Source organism: Apis cerana, unplaced genomic scaffold, assembly GCF_029169275.1.
Source record: "Apis cerana isolate GH-2021 unplaced genomic scaffold, AcerK_1.0 scaffold3_AcerK, whole genome shotgun sequence".
NCBI classification, from domain to species: Eukaryota; Metazoa; Arthropoda; class Insecta; order Hymenoptera; family Apidae; genus Apis; species Apis cerana.
Genome location: NW_026893561.1, coordinates 245,001 through 255,000, shown reverse-complemented (window position 1 = coordinate 255,000; position 10,000 = coordinate 245,001). Strand labels below are relative to the sequence as shown.

Sequence of the window (10,000 nt, the reverse complement as noted above, 5' to 3'; positions counted from 1 at the left end):
CTGACCGGGGACTTTGAGCGTACGGTCGTACTACCGAATCGACATGACTCGGATATTTTCTTCTTAATTTCTCGAGAAATAACTTTATAACTTGTACTTGTTTTTTTTCATTAATCAATTTATATTTATCATTCGCAATTTCTTATATTGTCAATTTTTTCTTTTCTTTCATCAAAAACAGATTTTTCATAACTTTTCTTATCGAGAAAAAAAAAATTTAATTTTCTTGTAAAAATCTATTATTGAACTTTAATTTATACCGTCATGTTAATATATTTATAATTTTTCTTCCGGGGTACTCTGAGCGATATGTACAGAACGAGGGAACCGACATGACCGGGAGACTTTGCGCCATACGCGTAGGACGGGCGAACCGACATAACTCGGATAATTTCTTTTTAATTTCTCGAGAAATAACATAATAACTGGTATGTTTTTCTTTCATTAATCAATTTATATTTATCCTTCGCAATTTTTTATATTCTTAATTTTTTCTGTTCTTTCATCAAAAATTGATTTTTCGTAACTTTTCTTATCGAGAAAAAAAAAAATTATTTTTTTGAAAAAATCTATCATTGACCTTTCATTTATACCGTCATGTTAATATACTTATAATTTTTTTTTACTCTGAGCGATATATATAGAACGGGCGAACCGACATGATCGGGGACTTTGCGCTATACGCGTAGGACGGGCGAACCGACATGACCGGGGACTTTGCGCGTACGATCGAGCTATGGTCGAACCGACGTGACTCGGGTATTTTTTTCTTAATTTCTCGAAAAATGACCTTATAACTGGTATGTTTTTTTTTCATTAATCAATTTATATTTATCCTTCGCAATTTTTTATATTGTTAATTTTTTCTGTTCCTTCATCAAAAATTGATTTTTCGTAACTTTTCTTATCGAGAAAAAAATTTAATTTTTTTGAAAAATATAATATTGACCTTTCATTTATACCGTCATGTTAATATAAATTATAATTTTTCTTTACCGGGGAACTCTGAACGATATATATATAGAACGGGCGAACCGACATGACCGGGGACTTTGCGCCATACGCGTAAGACGGGCGAACCGACATGACCGGGGACTTTGCGCGTACGATCGAGCTATGGTCGAACCGACGTGACTCGGGTGTTTTTTTCTTAATTTCTCGAAAAATAACCTTATAACTGGTATGTTTTTTTTTTCATTAATCAATTTATATTTATCCTTCGCAATTTTTTATATTGTTAATTTTTTCTGTTCTTTCATCAGAAATTGATTTTTCGTAACTTTTCTTATTGAGAAAAAAAAAATTTAATTTTTTTGAAAAAATATAATATTGACCTTTCATTTATATTATACCGTCATGTTAATATAAATTATAATTTTTTTTTACCGGGGAACTCTGAACGATATATATAGAACGGGCGAACCGACATGACCGGGGACTTTGCGCCATAGAACGGGCGAAGGACGGGCGAACCGACATGACCGGGGACTTTGCGCTATACGCGCAGGACGGGCGAACCGACATGACCGGGGACTTTGCGCCATACGCGTAAGACGGGCGAACCGACATGACCGGGGACTTTGCGCGTACGATCGAGCTATGGTCGAACCGACGTGACTCGGGTGTTTTTTTTTAATTTCTCGAAAAATAACCTTATAACTGGTATGTTTTTTTTTCATTAATCAATTTATATTTATCCTTCGCAATTTTTTATATTGTTAATTTTTTCTGTTCTTTCATCAGAAATTGATTTTTCGTAACTTTTCTTATTGAGAAAAAAAAAATTTAATTTTTTTGAAAAAATATAATATTGACCTTTCATTTATACCGTCATGTTAATATAAATTATAATTTTTTTACCGGGGAACTCTGAACGATATATATATAGAACGGGCGAACCGACATGACCGGGGACTTTGCGCCATACGCGTAGGACGGGCGAACCGACATGACCGGGGACTTTGCGCTATACGCGCAGGACGGGCGAACCGACATGACCGGGGACTTTGCGCCATACGCGTAAGACGGGCGAACCGACATGACCGGGGACTTTGCGCGTACGATCGAGCTATGGTCGAACCGACGTGACTCGGGTGTTTTTTTCTTAATTTCTCGAAAAATAACCTTATAACTGGTATGTTTTTTTTTTCATTAATCAATTTATATTTATCCTTCGCAATTTTTTATATTGTTAATTTTTTCTGTTCTTTCATCAAAAATTGATTTTTCGTAACTTTTCTTATTGAGAAAAAAAAAATTTAATTTTTTTGAAAAAATATAATATTGACCTTTCATTTATACCGTCATGTTAATATAAATTATAATTTTTTTACCGGGGAACTCTGAACGATATATATATAGAACGGGCGAACCGACATGACCGGGGACTTTGCGCCATACGCGTAGGACGGGCGAACCGACATGACCGGGGACTTTGCGCTATACGCGCAGGACGGGCGAACCGACATGACCGGGGACTTTGCGCCATACGCGTAAGACGGGCGAACCGACATGACCGGGGACTTTGCGCGTACGATCGAGCTATGGTCGAACCGACGTGACTCGGGTGTTTTTTCTTAATTTCTCGAAAAATAACCTTATAACTGGTATGTTTTTTTCATTAATCAATTTATATTTATCCTTCGCAATTTTTTATATTGTTAATTTTTTCTGTTCTTTCATCAAAAATTGATTTTTCGTAACTTTTCTTATTGAGAAAAAAAAAATTTAATTTTTTTGAAAAAATATAATATTGACCTTTCATTTATACCGTCATGTTAATATAAATTATAATTTTTTTACCGGGGAACTCTGAACGATATATATATAGAACGGGCGAACCGACATGACCGGGGACTTTGCGCCATACGCGTAAGACGGGCGAACCGACATGACCGGGGACTTTGCGCGTACGATCGAGCTATGGTCGAACCGACGTGACTCGGGTGTTTTTTTCTTAATTTCTCGAAAAATAACCTTATAACTGGTATGTTTTTTTTCATTAATCAATTTATATTTATCCTTCGCAATTTTTTATATTGTTAATTTTTTCTGTTCTTTCATCAAAATTGATTTTTCGTAACTTTTCTTATCGAGAAAAAAAAATTTAATTTTTTGAAAAAATATAATATTGACCTTTCATTTATACCGTCATGTTAATATAAATTATAATTTTTTTTTACCGGGGAACTCTGAACGATATATATATAGAACGGGCGAACCGACATGACCGGGGACTTTGCGCCATACGCGTAAGACGGGCGAACCGACATGACCGGGGACTTTGCGCGTACGATCGAGCTATGGTCGAACCGACGTGACTCGGGTGTTTTTTCTTAATTTCTCGAAAAATAACCTTATAACTGGTATGTTTTTTTCATTAATCAATTTATATTTATCCTTCGCAATTTTTTATATTGTTAATTTTTTCTGTTCTTTCATCAAAAATTGATTTTTCGTAACTTTTCTTATTGAGAAAAAAAAAATTTAATTTTTTTGAAAAAATATAATATTGACCTTTCATTTATACCGTCATGTTAATATAAATTATAATTTTTTTTTACCGGGGAACTCTGAACGATATATATATAGAACGGGCGAACCGACATGACCGGGGACTTTGCGCCATACGCGTAGGACGGGCGAACCGACATGACCGGGGACTTTGCGCCATACGCGTAAGACGGGCGAACCGACATGACCGGGGACTTTGCGCGTACGATCGAGCTATGGTCGAACCGACGTGACTCGGGTGTTTTTCTCTTAATTTCTCGAAAAATAACCTTATAACTGGTATGTTTTTTTCATTAATCAATTTATATTTATCCTTCGCAATTTTTTATATTCTTAATTTTTTCTGTTCTTTCATCAAAAATTGATTTTTCGTAACTTTTCTTATCGAGAAAAAAAAAATTTAATTTTTTTGAAAAATATAATATTGACCTTTCATTTATACCGTCATGTTAATATACTTATAATTTTTTTACTCTGAGCGATATATATAGAACGGGCGAACCGACATGACCGGGGACTTTGCGCGTACGGTCGGGCCACCGAACCGACATGACTCGGGCATTTTTTCTTAATTTCTCGAAAAATAACGTTATAACTGGTATGTTTTTTTTCATTAATCAATTTATATTTATCCTTTGCAATTTTTTATATTGTTAATTTTTTTTGTTCCTTTATTAAAAATTAATTTTTCGTAACTTTTCTTATCGAGAAAAAAAAAATTTAATTTTTTTGAAAAAATCTATTATTGACCTTTCATTTATACCATCCTGTTAATATATTTGTAATTTTTTTTACCAATTTGTATAATGATAATGATCATCGATCGAAGTCTAAGTTCCAGCGTACCCTCCGCTCGGTCTGTCGCTACAGCGGTTTTGCACCATAAGCGGCCGTGCATTAGCCCGGTCGGCGCCGACATGGTGGCCGGCCGTTCGGTTACTGTAAGAGAAGCGACGGTCCGGTGCGGCCGGGCGGAGCAGCGTCGGGCGCGTGTCCGTTCTACGATCTCGGTCGAGATACGGTACACCGCTCCTCGGGAAATACTTTCTCGACTGTTTCTGTCCGGTTCTTACCGATCTTTCTCCACACTGCATAGCCGCGAGTCGGTGTCTATGACCGAATGGCTCTTGAGCGGCAAAGCGACCTATAGGGGGACGCTGGTGACCTGTATGTATGGCTTTTGCCATGTGTACTTGTACGACTGAGCATCAACTTTTAGCCTCGAGCGATCGGGCCTTTCTAACACCTAAGGATATATAAATCCCTAGGGCGTACGGGCGTGTCGAATAGTTCTTGGTGGCTTGCAATACGACACGTTTCGTATGATGAGCTTTGAGTTTGTAAAAGTGAGAGAAAAGAAACGACGTGCGATGTTATTGTAACACCACGTTGTTAAATAAAACACAATATTATATTATAATTTTTATATATATGATATTGTGAAGTATGATTCTTGAAATTGTGAATGAACGGGGCATATTGTGGAAGTGCTGATATTACATTGGGATATGCCTCAGCGTGAATTTATATTACGCGCTTTATGAAATTAAATTTTTTCAAAAGGTTACCAAATGTTTAGCATGCTTGATACGTGCTCGAATATTTATAAAGACCTATTGTAGTCGATCGGTGAGGGGGCACAGACGACGAAAAATATATATATGTCAAAATTGGCAAAATATATTAATAATAAACTAAGATCCCTGGTTGATCCTGCCAGTAGTCATATGCTTGTCTCAAAGATTAAGCCATGCATGTCTCAGTACATGCCGAATTAAGGTGAAACCGCGAATGGCTCATTAAATCAGTTATGGTTCATTAGATCGTGGACACATTTACTTGGATAACTGTGGTAATTCTAGAGCTAATACATGCAAACAGAATTCCTCTCAGAGATGGGAGGAATGCTTTTATTAGATCAAAACCAATCGGTGGCGGACGGCTCGTCCGTTCGTCCATCGTTTGTTTTGGTGACTCTGAATAACTTTGTGCTGATCGCATGGTCATCTAGCACCGGCGACGCATCTTTCAAATGTCTGCCTTATCAACTGTCGATGGTAGGTTCTGCGCCTACCATGGTTGTAACGGGTAACGGGGAATCAGGGTTCGATTCCGGAGAGGGAGCCTGAGAAACAGCTACCACATCCAAGGAAGGCAGCAGGCGCGCAAATTACCCACTCCCGGCACGGGGAGGTAGTGACGAAAAATAACGATACGGGACTCATCCGAGGCCCCGTAATCGGAATGAGTACACTTTAAATCCTTTAACGAGGACCAATTGGAGGGCAAGTCTGGTGCCAGCAGCCGCGGTAATTCCAGCTCCAATAGCGTATATTAAAGTTGTTGCGGTTAAAAAGCTCGTAGTTGAATCTGTGTGTCACAGTGTCGGTTCACCGCTCGCGGTGTTTAACTGGCATTATGTGGTACGTCCTATCGGTGGGCTTAGCTCCTTGCGGGCGGTCCAACTAATATCCCATCGCGGTGCTCTTCACTGAGTGTCGAGGTGGGCCGATACGTTTACTTTGAAAAATTAGAGTGCTTAAAGCAGGCTACCTTTGCCTGAATACTGTGTGCATGGAATAATGGAATAGGACCTCGGTTCTATTTTGTTGGTTTTCGGAACCCCGAGGTAATGATTAATAGGGACAGATGGGGGCATTCGTATTGCGACGTTAGAGGTGAAATTCTTGGATCGTCGCAAGACGGACAGAAGCGAAAGCATTTGCCAAAAATGTTTTCATTAATCAAGAACGAAAGTTAGAGGTTCGAAGGCGATCAGATACCGCCCTAGTTCTAACCATAAACGATGCCAGCCAGCGATCCGCCGAAGTTCCTCCGATGACTCGGCGGGCAGCTTCCGGGAAACCAAAGCTTTTGGGTTCCGGGGGAAGTATGGTTGCAAAGCTGAAACTTAAAGGAATTGACGGAAGGGCACCACCAGGAGTGGAGCCTGCGGCTTAATTTGACTCAACACGGGAAACCTCACCAGGCCCGGACACCGGAAGGATTGACAGATTGATAGCTCTTTCTTGATTCGGTGGGTGGTGGTGCATGGCCGTTCTTAGTTGGTGGAGCGATTTGTCTGGTTAATTCCGATAACGAACGAGACTCTAGCCTGCTAAATAGACGTAACTTATGGTATCTCGAAGGCCCTCGGCTTCGGTCGGTGGGTTTTTACTACCAACGTACAAACAAATCTTCTTAGAGGAACAGGCGGCTTCTAGCCGCACGAGATTGAGCAATAACAGGTCTGTGATGCCCTTAGATGTTCTGGGCCGCACGCGCGCTACACTGAAGGAATCAGCGTGTTTTCCTGGCCGAAAGGCCCGGGTAACCCGCTGAACCTCCTTCGTGCTAGGGATTGGGGCTTGCAATTATTCCCCATGAACGAGGAATTCCCAGTAAGCGCGAGTCATAAGCTCGCGTTGATTACGTCCCTGCCCTTTGTACACACCGCCCGTCGCTACTACCGATTGAATGATTTAGTGAGGTCTTCGGACTGGTGCGCGGCCAATGTCTCGGCATTGCCGATGTTACCGGGAAGATGACCAAACTTGATCATTTAGAGGAAGTAAAAGTCGTAACAAGGTTTCCGTAGGTGAACCTGCGGAAGGATCATTAACGAATGAAACATACAAAAAGAGAATGCGTAACAAAAAGAGAGATAAACAAGGAGAAGGATAAAATGGAATTTCGATTCCATTACTAAATACCAAAATGTACTTTGTACATCGAACGAATAATGAAATCACGGAACGATGGCTTACGTGAGGAGGGAAAGAAAAAGAAATCCCTTCCGTCCGTTGTATCCGTTGATTTCGATCATTTTCGAATTTTTTTCTTACCAGACACGAAAATTCGACACGAAGAGAGAGGGAATAACGATAAATAAGCTCGAAGAGACGCTTGCGTGAAGGTCTATTTATCGAATAAACGGACCCGCCGTCTCGACGAGATGAATGTCGTTATGGTACGCAAAAAGATACAAAGGGACGCTTGCGTGAGATCGTCGTCGTCGTGTGTGCGTTTACGGATGCATATACGGACGCGATCCGCCGTCTCGATGATGTATATTTTTAATAAAGATTTATAAAGGTACGGTTTGCACGTACGTGTACGTATCACGTATGTATATGCATAATGGTATATACAAAATGATAAAAAAGAAAAAAGCGCTTGCGTGAGGTCGAATTTTTAAATGACCCGCCGCTTTAATAACATTACGTCCCTACTGAAATATATTGAAAACACAAAAATAAAATGACAAATGGCTTGACAACACAATAAGGCGCTTGCGTGAGGTCTTTTTTAAATAGACCCGCCGTCTTTATGAACGTATATGCGTGCGTTGCGTATGTGTATGTATATAGATACGTGCAAGAAAAGTACCAAATTCACATTTCTGTACCTCCTTTCTCTTTTTTTATTTTCGTTGCCTGAGCTCCCGTTATAAAACGGGAGATGGACGAGGACCGCACACCAAGACTTTGGGATCGAACGAAGCTGTCGAGATAATGATAATCGAAAAAGCGGTAAGGACAAGTAGCGCGTCGATAGTAAAACGAAATCGAAGGATGGACGAGCCGCCGTCGAACTTTGTTTCGCGACGTTCTCTTCGATGGATACCAGTTCGACCTCTTTTCTCTTATACGCTATAATCATTCTCGAATCGTGCTTCCTACCCATGGGTGGATGGTGTGATGGTCGTCGTCGTTGTAAGCTTTAAACCGACGAAACCAAGAACGGCGAAACCAAGATGCATCGCGTCGACGTGAGCCCGATTTTATCGCTTCTTATTTAAAAGTTGAAACGTTGTTCGTTCAGAGGGGAATATCGAATTATGTTCGGTTATACAGAGAGGCCATCGTGTCGTGAGTCGGACACCCGTACCGTTAGCGGATATTCGCTTCGGAAATTGGGAGGTAAGACCGCTCGAGGCCAACCGAAATTCGTATCCCATCGAATTTTATCGAGAATGCAATATATACCTGAACGAATTATAGTTTTCAATATCGAATTTTTTTAAGCGTATGGGCTCTGCGACCATGCTTCGAAGAAGAGTCGTTCTCTCCAGGTTGAGCGACGGTTTAAAAAAAAAAAGGATTCAGTATCGGGGTATCCTCGTCGTTTCCTTAATATAAAAAATAAAAAAGAAAAATACGATTACCCTGAACGGTGGATCACTTGGCTCGTGGGTCGATGAAGAACGCAGCTAATTGCGCGTCAACGTGTGAACTGCAGGACACATGAACATCGACATTTCGAACGCACATTGCGGTCCACGGATACAATTCCTGGACCACGCCTGGCTGAGGGTCGTTCACGTAACCCAAATACTGCTTGCGTTGCGTATCGTTACTCTTCGTACATTTGATCCTTTTTTTCTCTCTTTTTGTAATCCCCGCCGTCGTTCTTTAAAATCGAACGTTTCCGAGTCGGGTGTCAAAAATCGAGGAAAGGACAAGTTACAAGGAGGAAGATGCGCGACGTACGAGCGATTGTTGGACGTTCGTTGGCGTTCGTCGCGGTCGTGACCGAGACTACAGAATCGAAATGCATGTGCTAGCGTGTGGTATGTAACAATGAAAAATGTCACGGACCTGCGTGAGTGTTCTCGGTGTCGTGAGTCGTCCGTTTTACGTAACGGATGACCGCCCGTGTTTCACCGCTTCGTGCTCGTTTTCAACGTTATTTCGTACCCGCCACTGCTTCGATTCGTCCGTCTTTGGATCACGATTACATACCGCGCCCCTAACGTCGTCTGAAATTAATATTTCTGCGATACTGTGAGAAAGGATAAAATATGGGAGTTTAATATCGAGAGAGGAGGGAAGAGAGATCCCTTGATGGCGCGTGATGATTGCCGTTCGTCGAGATTGTTAAAGAAAAGAGAGAGAGAGAAGAGCCCCAGGAATCGGAATACCCACTCCGTTCCTTCGTGTGTGTCATACTCTGTCGGAACTATCCGCTGGACCGTCACATCAACGTGCACGCGAGTCCTTAAGCGATACGTTTTCGTACCAGAGATCGAAGACTCCACGGAGATAATAGGATACGTAAGATGAGGACGAGTACGATTCTCTTTGGCGAGGCTTTTCTTTCGTTTTTCTTTTCCTTTTCGAGACGACAAATTATGGCATCTCCGCGCAGAGGAAGAGAAATTTCCTGAATCTAGTGTTGGTCATCCCATGCCTTTTTCGTTGTCTATCGCCGGACCGCATGTCCATGTCGGTCGTCCAGTCCCCGGAAACGGCTCGTGATATTTTTCCTTGCGTGAGTTTCACTTTGCCTCATTTTGTTTTTTTCTCTTTTTCTCTGTACAGCAGTAAAGAGACTCGTGCACGCCTCGACGTACCATCCCCGGCCTGTTCATCGTCTTTGATGGATCAGGGTATTATAATCGGGTTGAGCTTCGAAGGCGTGTATCGGTGATTTCGATCTCTGTACAGATGAGAAAACGACGGAGGTTTTAAAAAAGTAGGAACCG

The 10,000-nt window shown here is 41.0% G+C and overlaps 2 non-coding genes across 2 annotated transcripts; both read left to right on the top strand.

Moving 5' to 3' along the window:
- Window positions 1-5,213: 5,213 nt before the first annotated feature.
- On the top strand, window positions 5,214-7,134 carry LOC133667768 (small subunit ribosomal RNA). The gene has a single exon (XR_009833371.1). It is a non-coding gene; the product is annotated as a small subunit ribosomal RNA (ribosomal RNA).
- A 1,543-nt stretch (window positions 7,135-8,677) lies between these two features.
- Window positions 8,678-8,832, top strand: LOC133667782 (5.8S ribosomal RNA). The gene has a single exon (XR_009833385.1). It is a non-coding gene; the product is annotated as a 5.8S ribosomal RNA (ribosomal RNA).
- Window positions 8,833-10,000: the final 1,168 nt, after the last annotated feature.